The following is a 14,175-nucleotide window of genomic DNA, read 5'->3' as shown; positions in this document are numbered from 1 at the left end:
GGATATCGTCTTTATTCCAAAGACAGAGTAGCTGTGGATGGTGCGGCAACTGGGGGCGTTTGTACCTTAATTCGCTTCGACACCTTCAGCGAAGAAGTACCACTCTGGACTCAGCTAGATGCAGTTGCAGTTCACACTCCGTTGCCAGTAATGACAATGGTGTGCAACGTGTACATTCCACCGGACTACGATCTTGATATGCATGCACTACAAGATTTAATCGCTCAGTTGCCTCTTCCCTTCCTCATGCTGGAACACATGAACGCCTGTAACACACTATGGGGTTCTCCGTCTTCCTGTGCAACGGGGAGGATGCTCGAGTGACTGATGAACCTGTTTGATCTTTGCATGCTTAATACAGGGGAACAGACACATTTCAGCAGCGCACATGGCACATTCTCACACCTGGATGTCACTTTGTGCAGCCGTGCGTTAGTTCCCCTGCTACGGTGACAAGTACACGTCGACCTCTGTGTTAGTGACCACTTCCCGATAATTCTCTCTCTCTTGTGTCAAAGACAGTCCAAAGTACCCAAGAGCTGGTTACTTCGGCGGGCAAATTGGCCAGAGTTTTCGAAAAGTGCAGTGATGGCCAGTGATATGCTGGAGTCTGTTGACGACCACGTTTCTTCCATTACTACTGGACTGTTGACTGCTGCAGAGGAAACAATTCCATCCTCGTCCGATATTCGTTGCCGGAAACAGGTCCCATGGTGGACGGACGAAATTGCAGCAGCCATACGTGATTGCCAACGAGCTTTTAAGCACTATCGTTGGAATCCTATGATGGCCAATCATATCACATGTAAGCATATACATGTGAAGGCCTGTTTTTTTTATTCGGTAAAGTAAGAATGCTACGTGGGAAAAGTATGTGTATTCTATGACGGCACATACTCGTCATCACAAGTGTGGACAAAATTCCACCGTATTGTCGGGAGTACAGAATGTGCCCTCAGTCCCTGGTATTTCCATTAATGGAGATATTGTTACGATTCTTTCAGTCATTGCAGACCACATCACGTCACATTTTGCAGATACGTCCAGTTCTGGGAGATATGATACTGCATTTCTACCAATTAAGTGCGAAGCAGAGGCACACCATCTCTCTTTCGCCTCTAGTGCTTCTCATCCCTACAACGTGCCTTTCATGGAGTGGGAGTTGCGGAGTGCATTCGCGCTATGCAGAGACCCGGCTCCTGGACCGGACAAAATCCGTTTGCTGAGAGACAGCTACAGCAACCTATTAACCGAGTCGACAGATGGGCCCTACAACATGGTTTTCGATTTTCAGCGGCGAAAACCTCAGCTGTACACTTCTGTCGACGTCGGCTTGTGCATCCTGAACCAGAGCTCCGCTTGCGAAACAGTGCCTTACCAGTGGTAGACACCTGGAGATTCCTGGGTCTCCATTTTGATAAGAGACTAACGTGGCAGCCCCACATCCGTCAGTTGAAGGTTGCCTGCATGAAGAGGCTTAACCCTTTCCACTCAAATTATTTGTAAGTCCTGATTTCTCCGTACTCGTATTTATTTCTGTCAGCATTCTTAATATTTTAAAACCTGGTATTAAGTACTGGTTGTAACAATATATACAGGAAGGAACTACAAAATTAATGAATGTATGGTATTTACATGACACAAAGTCGTGTTTTTCACTTTCTTAACGGTATGTCTTGAGTGTGTGGAAGCGTCAAAGAAATGCCTGGATGGAGCCCTGCTTGCTTATCCAACCAGCCTTTACTAAAATAATCCTACATTTCTGCCTTACTATTCATCCCCATGTTGATAATTACACCAATAAATGCCTTCAGCTCTTCTAAAGTCACAGCTTTCCAAGAAAACCAGACATATCTCTTCTGAAGTGGAGTATTTTGCTGTATTTTCATTTTGGAAAATTTGTTTTCTCATGGACAATAGAGGTTATGAACTGATCAGTAAAGATAGTTACCAGTACTCTAGTTCTATTTTAGGTCTATTGCCACAACTCATGAATCACTGACTAATCTGTAAGGAAATTTGGCTAATCCTGCATCACCCGTTCTCCACGATCTCCAAGGTATGTTTGAAGTCAGCACTGTATGATTGGGACTGGAACGAGTCAGAATACTATTCGCTCCTCCGTAATTTCTTGCGACACTGATATCAATATCGGCATTTGAATCACTAATGGATATAACACGCCAGATTCAAAATTTTCATCATTTTTATGGTCACTATCGTCAAAATCAGTCGAAAGAGACGCAAAAATCTCTGCTTCGGTCAGACTGTGCGCCGCCATGTTGCTTCACGCAACTGCTTTCCACTGTCAAGGAAACGGAGCAATTTTGCCAAGCAAAGAGAAACTAAAACACACCTATTTGGTTTCTTTCGGTTTCCGAAAGGGACCAGCACTTACGAAACGAAGTACAAAAGCCCTGGCATCCTAGGTAACCTAGCAACGAGCGGTGAAACATTGTGTCGACTCAGGGTCGGCACAGGAGCTATAACGCTAAGGGACGGCTGTCGACCACAGGTCGACACACGAGCGGAAAGGGTTTAACATGCTTAAGTTTCTCAACGGCACTTCGTGGGGGGCTGACTGTGCGGTGCTGTTACGATTTTACATGGCGACGGTCCTCTCCCAAATTGACTATGGAAGTGCGGCTTATAGCTCAGCATCAATAGCTACGCTGAGCCTTTTAGACAGTATTCACCATAGTGGAGATAGGCTGGCAACGGGAGCTTTCCGTACTAGCCCTGTTCCCAGCCTACTTGACTGATGTGAGTAAAAAGCATTGTACTCTTCAGATTTCTTCGTAAGTAGGCCCATAAATGTAACACGAAGTGATACAGAAGTGAATGAATTTGAGAAAACACTTGATGGGAGTGCCGATTGTAGTGTTCATGACGACAATGTCCAATGTGAAATTTATGGTGTTCAAACATTAAAAATACGTTGAAATTTCAATTGTCAGGAAATTTCAGCAATCGTGGCTTGAATTACTGCTGTGGCTTCGCTGTGAAGAAGGAATTGTGAAGTTTGAATTGTGCAGTAAATTTCCTAGTATTGTCGACCAAAATTCTAAGTTGTATCTGGATTTTCAGGACCATTCAAACTGGAAACTTTTAGAAAACACAAAAAATCCTGTCCTCACTCGAAGTGTCAGGAGGCTGAAAGTTTCAAGAAAAATCCGAATGTGCACCTTTAGCTGAGTGATCATAGATTATAAACTTCACAGTTTGATCCGTATTGAATTGTGATCACAATAATAATTATTAAATTCATTTTCAATACTATAATATGCAATATTATTGAATTACATTACTAAACTAGGAACTAGTTTCAGCCTTGGCTGGCCATCTTCAGCCTTAATGTAATACATCTAATAACTAAACAAATGTACAAACACACAATTGACATAAAAACAAATATATAAATACACAATTGACATTAAAATCAGGGATGAACTATGTGTAAAATTGAAAAATAAATTAGGCACTAAATTCTTAGCATCTGGAGTCTGCTCATCATCCAGACTCATAGTTCATCCCTGATTTTAATGTCACTTGTGTTTTTGTACATTTGTTTTTATGTCAATTGTGTGTTTGTACATTTGTTTAGTTGTTAGATGTATGACATTAAGGCTGAAGATGGCCAGTCAAGGCTGAAACTAGTCCCTAGTTTAGTGATGTAATTCAATAATATTGCATATTATAATATTGAAAAGGTGGGCCCTTACAACATTAATTTAATAATTATTTAGCTAAGTGCGTAAAGAAAATGGATGCTAAAATGTTACAGCATATGAACGCATTGTACAGGGCATCTTATCATAATGCAAAAAAAAATAAAAACCAGACCCTACACTGATTTTGAAGGTTTGGTTCCATTGTTGAGCAAGTTGAATGTTACTGATAAACAATGCGGAGAATTTATTTCATACATTGCCTCAGATCTTCGTGAAGATTTCGTATGTGAAATTAAGGAAAGTTCATATGTCAGTATCTTACTCGATGGATCAACAGATAAATCTCTTCAAAGTGTGGCACGAAGCTGCTATACCATTCACACAAGCCAAGGAACTGACGTACTTGTCGCTTGGTCCACGGGCGTTCAGCTTCTTCAATAGCTCGATTCTTCTCCGGTTGTCTTTCTAAGCCTTCAGAGGTTAGGTCATGGCCAAGATATTCTACGTGGGACTGGGCGAAGTGGCACTTTTCCAGTTGGCAAGTCAGTCCATGAATCTTCAGTCGTTCCAGCACTTTCTTCATATGTACCAGGTATTCTTGAAAATTTTTGCTGTGAATTGAAACGTCGTCGAGATACACTTGGCATAAATCTCCAACATATCCTGATATTATCTTATCCATCAATCGCATGAAGCTAGCAGGAGCATTCTTCAATCCAAAGGGCATTACTGCAAACTGATGCAATTCTCTCGGTGTCATGAAAGTGGTCATTGGTCTAGAACTTTCCTCAACATCCACTTGCCAGTATCCGGAGTTGAGATCCAGCGTGCTGAAAATCCTAGACCCACTTACTTGTTTCAGCGAGTCTTTCAGGTCATCACTAACAGTCTTCTCGTACAACCTGCGGAAGTCCACACATAGTCGATACTCCCCATTCCTCTTTGGTTGGACGATAGGTGAAGCCCAACAGGATGTAGACGGTTCGATGAGACCTTGCCCTTCCATCTCTTGAATCTTCTGGATGACGAAGTTGCGCTTATCCGGGTTGATTGGATATGGACCTTGCTTGATGGGTGAGGAAGGGCTGCATTCAGTAGTGTGCATTACCGCGGTAGTCCGTCCTATGTTATTAGTGATGACTTCCGGAAAATCCTTTTAAGGTGTGTCTCATCTCCTCTTCTTCACTCGGTCAAAGATGTCTTAACTGGATATATCTCAGGTTTACGTCAACTTCTGTATTCTTGTGAGTCTGGAGATTTCCATCGTGCCAGGCGACCCTCAGATGTCTGTCTTTTCTCAAAAAGACTTCATGAGCTGCATAGTCTAGGATCACCTTGTATTCCACCAGAAATTTATGACCCAATATGATGTCAGGTGTCAGGTTCTGAATCACTGCAACTTCAATTACAATAGGCATGTTAATGCATTTAGCGGTTAGGTGGGTTTTTTTTAATGCTATTTGTTCGGGGTGTCATTCCAAATGGATCTTTTGGCCCTACTGACACCATATTGTATGAACCTGAGTGGAATTGGAATGGCGGTAGTGTGGAATGTTGTGTGTGCGGAAAGAAGATTAAGGACGTCACAAACACCCGGTCCCCATACCAGGGATATTAATCATTACAATTAAAAAACCTTGACCCGCCCAGGAATCGAACCCGGGGCCACCGGGTGACAGGCGGAACCGTTGCTCCCTACACCGTGGAACCGGACTGGCGGTTAGGTTACTCTGTCCTTGGATGGAATAGGTTATCCTGTCCGCTGCTCCCACTACCCTTCCAAGGTGGGGAGACTTCGTAGGCGGTAGTAATCTGGCAACAGACCCGTTGCCAATCCGTAAGATTATAGCTGGGTGGGGTTAGCCTATTCTACTCACTATGTGACCAATCCCTCTCCTACTTGACCAGGGTTGCTTATTTGTCAAGTCTTGAGGCGCCTTCCTGTTCCCGGTCCCATCCCCCCTCAACCCAGAATGGGCCGAACATAGTTTTCCGACGTCAAGGCTGGGCACTTGTTCTTCAGGTGTCCCGCTCTTCCACACTGGTTGCACTTCCTAACTGCACTGGGTTCTTCCGTAGCTTTGCTCTTATGTTCCTCCTCCAGCTGGACGATGATTCTCCATAGATCATAAAAGGATCTTGGTTGTGATACTTTCACTAGGAGCCAAATCTTATTGTGGAGTAGCTCTGTGATATCTGGTAAGATCTCGTTTTCGCTTCCTTCCGGGTGCAGACGCTTGAAGAGTTGGTACTTCTGTAGGATGAAGGCTCTAGCTCTCATGCCAGTGGGTTGTGCCTCAGACAGTAGCTTCCTTTTCATGGGGCTCTTGACCCCTTTGGAATTAAACCTAACGAGGAATTCCCTCTTGAAGTCCGCCAGTTTAGATTTAAACCCTTCAAGTTGTTCCACCAAGTAGCAGCACTCCCCTTTAATCGCGGTGTGATGAGTTGCACGAAGATGTCCTCTGGTAAATTAGTCCTTCCTAATAGGTTGACCGATCCCTCGACGAAGCTAGTTAGGTTCTCCTCCAGTCGCCTGTGGAATTCTGGAAAGCTCTCTATAATCGCCTTCTAGTCTAGGCGTCCTGTATTGCTGGTTAGGTTTAAGGAGGTTAGAGGTGTGGCGGTATGTCCTGTCTGGGTTAATCTCTTTTCTACTGCGTGAAGGATGCTTTCCCTTATATTCTGCACATCTCCCTTTATGGTCGAAATCCGGTTTTCTATCCTTCCTTCAACAGCAGAAATATGGCTCCCAAGATTTCCCTCGATGGCAGATATATGGCTTTCAAAGTTCCCCTTGATGTTAGAAATCCTCCCCTCAACCTGTTGTTTTATGCCGGAAACTTGGATTTCCACCCCCTCCTTGAGCCCCTTCGAGCTGGCTTACTCTAGTATCGATCTGGTTAACCTGTTCCAGTTTGACCTGATGTCCGATATCTGCTGCATTAATCGATCGGTGACGTTGCTAATTTAGATGAAATTTTGTCATTTTTGGTTGAAATTTTGTCATTTACGGTTGAAACTTGTGATATTTGTCCAGTAAAAACTGAGTTAGCTTGAGAAATTTCTTCTGAAATTTTTCCTAAAAGTTTGTCTGAAACTTTGTCATTTAATGCTTGCATCATGGTCATTAAATTAGAGCACATTTCGGTTATATTTACCTCATCTTCCGATGTTTCGTCGGCATCTTCGTTGACTTCGAAGCAAAACTTTCCTGGATCTTCTCTTTTCTCGCGCCTGTAGTGATTTCTTCTTCAAATCAAATCAAATCAAATTCTCTTTATTTGCAAATGAGGTGTCTACCTCGGTGGCAAATGGTACACTAAAATACATTATTGTCAAGCACTGAATCTTAAATTAACAAGAGAAGAAAATTTTCCTATAATACAATATTATACAATTTACGCTAACAATTTTTTCTATTAAACACACAGCTCATCCTTAATAAATTTATATTGTTTACAAAATTCTACTTATAATATCTCCTGTACTACTTACAAATATAGTCAACTGATATACAGTATGTGGAATTACTTCAAATGATACTATACAACTGGTATAAGATTAAAATTTACATTGCATTTATGTACTTATTTATTTTATTTTTTATTTTTATTTTTACCCATTCTGGAACCTAAGTAGCATAACGACCTGCTGCGTCTTAACCAGAGCCCCTTTTGCCACCACTTTTCAGAGTTCCTGAAGGGCCTTCACAGCTACCGTAGCGGTCCCAGGGCCCTCGAAGTCCCCACTGTACTTCACCCTTACAGGCAGTCCCCTACTTTGGCTGTCCAAACTCCTTAGACCAGGGGATGGAATTAATTTATTCACACACATTTTTTTTATTTACAATAACCTGCACTGGTCGAATGCCCTCTAACACTTCATTTATTTTCTCTATTGCTGTTTATTCTCTTCTTGAATATCTGTACAGATTTTGGAAAAGGATCAAACACTACCCCTGGTAAACTGTTCCACTCCTTCACACCCTTCCCAATGAATGAAAATTTACCCCAATCGCTTCTGCTAAAATTCCTTCTAATTTTATATTTGTGGTCAGTCCTGCCGATATTATTATTTTCCAACTGAAGCCTCTCAAGGATATCTCCCCATGCTTCTTCTCCTGTATAGGCTCTATATAATCCTATAAGTCTAGTTTTCTCCCTTCTCTCACTTAAAGTTTCCCACCCAAGTTCCTTTAACATTTCTGATACACTACTCTTTCTCCTGAAATCCCCTGTTACAAATCTTGCTGCTTTCCTCTGCACACTATCTATTTCTTTTATTAGGTATTCTTGGTAAGGATCCCAAACACTGTTTGCTTATTCTAATAATGGATGAACCATACTCAAGTAACTTTTTTCTTTTAACTCTTTGTTGCATCCTTTAAGTAGCCTCATTATGACATGTAACGATCTGTATGCTTTCCCAACAATGTCATCAACATGACCCTTCCAGTGCAAATTACATTCAAATCTCACACCTTAAGTATTTGCACTTGCCATCTTTTGGGATAACTACCTCATCCAAAGTATATTCAAATTCAGTTTTAAAGCTCCTGTTTGTAAAAGTTGTAACAGTTGATTTGCCTCCATTAACCTTCATATTATTTTCTTCAACCCATTGTTGGATACTTTCAAGGTTCCTTTGTAATTCTGAACAATCCTCAGTGTTGTTTATTTCCCTATAAACAATTATGTCATCTGCATACAATCTTATTTTTGATGTTATATTGTTCCCTAAATCATTTGCATATATTAAGAAAAGTAACGGACCGATTATACTACCCTGTGCAATTCCCTTCCAAACTTTCTCTTCCTGCGATACATCATTTCCTACTTTGACTTTCTGAACCCTTGAATTTAGAAATGTTTTTATCCAACGTGTAACCCTTTGACAATTTTTATCATCACATATCCCTCTGATGTACTTTGATATTAAACTCTCCAGTATTTTACAAACTATACTGGTCAGGCTGATTGGTCTGTAGTTCTCTGGTTTCCTTTTAACACCCTTTCCTTTATAAATTGGTATTATTATAGATTCTTTCCATTCCTTTGGTATTACATTATTATTTTGACATAGTCAAAGAGATATTTTAAATAAGGCACTATGTACCACCCCATTGTCTTTAATACCTCCCCAGTAATTTGATCACTTCCTGCTGCTTTTCCTTGCTGAAGCAGTTGAATTTCTCTGAGAATATCTTCATTTGTGAATGAGAAGCGTCTTGTTTCCCTCTGTCTCTCTCCCTCTCTGTCTTCTGTTTCGGTTTCCAACTCCTGACAATCATCTACTGAATCTCTGAATTCCCTACTAAATAGGTTTGCTTTCTCAGTATCTGTTAAATAGTGTTCACCCCCTTCTCCCACCATTGTAGGAATTTGGATTCCTTTTCCTTTTTGATTCCTGATGTATGAATACAGCTTTTTCCATTTCCCTTTGTGTTCATTACGCTCTTGAAGAATGCCATTCATATAATTCTCTTTTGCTTCCTTTTTCTCTCTATTCAGTTCCCTCATTAGCTGTTTTCTACTTTCTCTACTCTCCCTACCTTCTTTGATTTTCCTATTTACTATTCTACATTTTCTTTTTAATTTTCTTATTTCCCTTGTATAATAAACAAGGCCTGAGGTCATTTTACCCTTCTTAACAGGTACAAATCTCTTCTCTCCTTCCCAAACGGTTCCTTTGAATTTAGCCCAAAGTGTATCCACATTACTCCCTTCACTTATCCAACAACTGAATTGTGATTTAAGGTAAGTCCCAAATTCATCAACTTTAGTTTTTCTGTACAATTTTTGCCTTGTGTAACCCTCTTATTAAGCCTTTTTGGTATGAGTCCTACATCCATTATTACAGCCTTATGGTCTCCTATTCCTTCCATTACCTCAGTTTTATCAACAATTTCCCGTGGTTTAACCAAGAATAAATCTAGTAAGTTATTGAGACGAGTCGGTTCTTGTACTACTTGTGTAAATCCTCCCTCCCAAATTAACTTATTTGCCAGTTTCTGTTCATGGGCTTCACTTGCAGCTCCATTCCATTCAACTTCAGGCAAATTTAGATCTCCCCCAATTATTACCATATTATTATTGTTTTTAGGAGTATAATCTATTATTTTCTCAAATATTTCCATGTCTCTTTCCTCTCTTCCAGGCCTGTATGTTCCTATAATTCCCACCTCCTTCATATTATCACAATCTAATTTTATCCCTAATATTTCATCCCTTTCATCGGTAAACCATTCATGTGAACAATAAGTTTCCTTCACCAGAATAAACACCCCCTCCTCCCTTTTTATCTCCTCGGTCTCTATGATAGACTGTATACCCTTCTGGAAATACTTCTCTATTACCCACCCCTTCTCTCAACCAGGATTCCACTCCTATCACCACATCAGTCTCATAAGATTCCATCAGTGTACTGAATTTTAATTGTTTATTTACTACACTTTGACAGTTCACCAAGAGCAATCTCAGACCCCCTTCCTCCCTAAAACTTGACTGTTGCAATTGGGTAACTTGAAATTCCTTACTTTCCTGAGTTTCATTTTCTAGTTGACTGAGGCAGCTTGAAGTACAGCTGGCTCTTTCTACTGGTTTTCCTGGTCAGTATTATAACTCAAGGGAGTTGCCTGTTTTACAGTACATATCTTAAGATTAATAAAATCTAGAACAATATTTGCTATCTTTCGTTTACCTGAATTGTTTAGATGGAGGCCATGTTTTGTATAACAGTATCTCTCAAAACTGCTGCATTCAATAACCTGAGTATTCCAAAAATGTTTACAAATTTTAACAATATCTGTATTGACCTTGTCCACTTCAATGTTTACACATGAGTCTCTACTCAAATCATGCCTGTGGGGCACGTTCACTACAAAGACGTTAGTGTGGGTCAGCTTCCCTAGTGTATGTTTAAGTTGTGATCTTACATTCTTGGCGTCGTCGTGAGCTACGTCGTTCGTGCCACCGATGATAAGCACTGCATCACTGCTCCCGAAGTTCTTAGTTGCTTCTTCTACGTTTTCCAGGACACTGCTGATAGAAGCTCCTGGATATATTTCTCCGGTTGCTGCTATATTCTCGTCGTTAATCACTCCCGCAATTCCCCTTCCTTGGCTATCACCAAACACAGCTACTTTTGCGGATTTAGGCCTAACTCGGTCTTGAATCTGAAATCTAGGCCTAAATTTTAACCTCGGCACGGCAACGGCAGCGGATCGCGATGATTTGGTTTAACGCGCGCGATCACTTTCTTCCAGAATTAAATTATTTAGGGCAGAAAACCTATTTCTGATGTTTATTTCCAGAAATTCAGTTGTAGATTTCTTCTTTGCCGGCCATCCACGAACTACTTGACACCAGGTGCTCGAGTTTGTTACTGGTACCGGTATATCACTCGAAGAATGGTCAGTCCCAAATTCTGGTGATAGCAGTCTTTCTTTTAATTCTTGATTTTCAACTTTAAGAGCCTCATTGTCCTTTTGTAGAATGTTTGTAATTTCTAATGCACTTTTATATTCCTCATCGATTGTTTTCGGTGCTTCATCATCAACGCCGTCGCCAACTACAACATTCCGAACACACTGCTCACAAATCCAGTCAACATTTTCATTAGTTTTTACGTCTCTAGGGCAATTTCCGCACTTATAATGCCACCATCGATCACATGAATCACACAACATTCCATTTTTCACTAATCTTCAACATTTTCCACACTTTTCGTCACATTTTATGGTTAATTTACTCGGAGGATAAAACACTACGTCGCCATTACCGGGCGCCTTTTAAAAAAAAAAAGTACATCTTTGAACTGTTTGAGTGACATATTCTCTAATGTGACTTGCATTTTGAACTGCTACACTCGTATTCACTTGTAAATTTTTACATCCTGCCACGGTCGCCGGTTAACGTATCCACACAGACGCACAGAACCTTAATCACAGTCTCACAACAAAACACTTCACTTCAAGAATATCAACAAAGCTGCCATTATTAAAAACAACTGCCAACACTTCAATATGGAGGTTACAGTTCTGAAACACAGTTGAAAACAGATGACTGTGTATTTCAATATGGAGACTGCAAATTATGCATGTCAGCCCGGGATATACTGTATACTTGCTACACCATAACTCTACTAAACAACTAACTTTTACCGTCAAGATCGTCCCCATATATCTGTGCCTGGCCAGGCTTCTAGAAAGTTACATTACAAAATATATCTTCGTGAAAATTCTAGAGTGCGTAATACTCAGTTTACAATGGATGGAATATTCTCGATTGTTGTCGTCACCAATTACCATTCTGGAAGTTACAGTGTGTTTCACAATTATGGATTACAATTTATATATACAGACAAGAATAAATTATGATATTAATTTACAGGTATTTACATTAACTGAACTGATATAAATGTTTATATACAGTGCCTGTTTCATGACATAACCTCAGAAACAATGCAATCATATTGCATGTACACATGCTGTAATAATATTAATAATAATAATAATAATAATAATAATAATAATAATAATAATACCAAATGGATGTAACACTTACAGCTATACATTCAATAATAATAATTGTAAAATAATAAAATAATCAATAAAACAGAATTTCTGACCAACATCAGAGAAGCACCCAACTTCATTTCTTTGGGGGACAAAATAATTCACAAGGCCAACTCATTCAAATATCTTGGTGAGTGGATAAGCCCAAATGTTAATGAGGATCTTGCAATGAAGAGTAGATGCACTAAATTAGAAAGAGCTTATCATCTTTGTAAGAACATATACAAGTCTAAATCCCTCTCCTTGAATCTTAAACAACACCGTAGTAAGACCATCTGTACTGTACGCCTCAGAATACCTAAACATGACGTGGAAAGGACAGCTCAGGAAACTAGAACTGAAAGAGCGAAAGATCCTCAGAAGGATTATGGGTCCCATTAAAGAAGGAGATGGCTACAGAATCAGGCACAACAAGGAACTGTACAGTAAAATAGAGAGCATTACAACAGCTATGAGGAAGAGAAAACTAATCTTCTGTGGTCACGTAGTCAGGATGGACAGCCAGAGACTCACTTCAAGAATCTTCAACACTGTATCTAGAGGGAAAGCAACAAATGCCAAATGAACGAATTTCGTGCGGAAGGACCTACAATACCTAAACATTGATCACATTGACATTTACAACCGAGATAAATTCAGAAAGTTAGTCAAGACATCTGACTCTCTCTAAATCACTGCGTCCAGGAGTAGGAGTGAAATGGACTCAAGAAAGAAAAGACATCCATAGTGCTAGAATGAAGGAATACTGGGCTAAGAGGAAGAAAAGAGCTCACCAGAGTTAAGAACCACGTGGTCCATCGTAGGCCTAAACGAAGAAGAAGAAGAAGAATCGTAAAAATAATAATAATCGTAAAAATAATAATAATCATTATTATTATTATTATTATTATTTTAATAAAAATAATAATTTATTATTATTATTATTATTATTATTATTAATAATATTCAAGCTCGATATCTGCATTAGTTACGCATGGGTGACAGAATATTGTTTTCAAGTTATGCCTGTTATCGCACTTCTATTACTGCACTTGCATCACATTCTACAGAATAAAAACTCCTCAATAATATCTTTATTATCAAAAAATCCAGTAAGTTTGAGTCTGGCCAGGTGATCTGCTTTGGTAATTGAATAAATCATACAGCCTACAACTCAGCGCCGAGTGTTGGGTGGCAGAAAATAACCTGACACCCTGAGAGGGCTTCTGATTTTAGGCAGAGGGAGGGTAGTTGTTCCCCAGATTACAGGCAAGTACAAGTGCCTCTCATTTGCACAGTACTACTATGTATCCTAGAAAGCATGATCCTCCTAATGCATGGACATGGCACAAGATGGCAGTGCGTTGGACACAGGGCGATGGGCCTGCAGCAGTGAGTCAGGCTCCGTGCAGAATGGATTTGACAAGGCAAGAGCAGCGTGAATACATTTAACTGGTTGTTCACTGGGAATGATGTGCCAGAGAATATCACAGATAGCTTGTGGAAGGAGTGGGAAATATTGCCCTTCTGTACCAAAATGTTTTGAGACGGACAACAGCATTTCAGCACAGACATGAAACAAGCAATGGCTTGGAAGACTTGTTAGTGTCTGGACTGATGTGTTATGTGCAGTAATTACCTAAGTGCTTGGACATAAAGATGATCGAGGTGTCTGTGGTAATTCATCATCATCATCATCATTTCTCTTTATCCAGCTGTAGCCGGGTAAGGGCAAATATGGTTCCTCTCCACTTTCTTCGGTCTTTCCACCACTCCTCCTCCAACACTGTGTCTCAGTCCAGGTTTCTTTCTATAATGCTGCGTTGGATGGTATCCTTCCATCTCAATCGTGGTCGTCCATGGCCTCTCCTTCCTTGGATTTGCATTTCCATCACGTTTTTTGGCATTCTTTCGTCGCTCATTCGCTTTATGTGCCCAAACCATCTT

The 14,175-nt window shown here is 40.2% G+C and overlaps 1 protein-coding gene across 5 annotated transcripts in view; it reads left to right on the top strand.

Annotated features, from left to right (window-relative positions):
• The window catches only part of dgt1 (dim gamma-tubulin 1), a 333,213-nt gene that overhangs the window by 36,052 nt on the left and 282,986 nt on the right, over window positions 1–14,175 (top strand). The window contains exon 1 of one of the 5 annotated variants that reach the window (XM_067147578.2): window positions 1,486–1,502. The exons of the other annotated variants lie outside the window; for them this stretch is intronic. The gene's annotated coding sequence lies outside the window, so the exon portion shown is untranslated. Of the gene's footprint in view, window positions 1–1,485; window positions 1,503–14,175 lie in introns of those variants that run through there. 5 annotated transcript variants of the gene reach the window in all.

Source organism: Anabrus simplex, chromosome 5, assembly GCF_040414725.1.
Source record: "Anabrus simplex isolate iqAnaSimp1 chromosome 5, ASM4041472v1, whole genome shotgun sequence".
In the NCBI taxonomy this organism is placed as follows: Eukaryota; Metazoa; Arthropoda; class Insecta; order Orthoptera; family Tettigoniidae; genus Anabrus; species Anabrus simplex.
The sequence above is the reverse complement of the archived record's forward strand: the minus strand, read 5'-3'. Positions and strand labels throughout refer to the sequence as shown.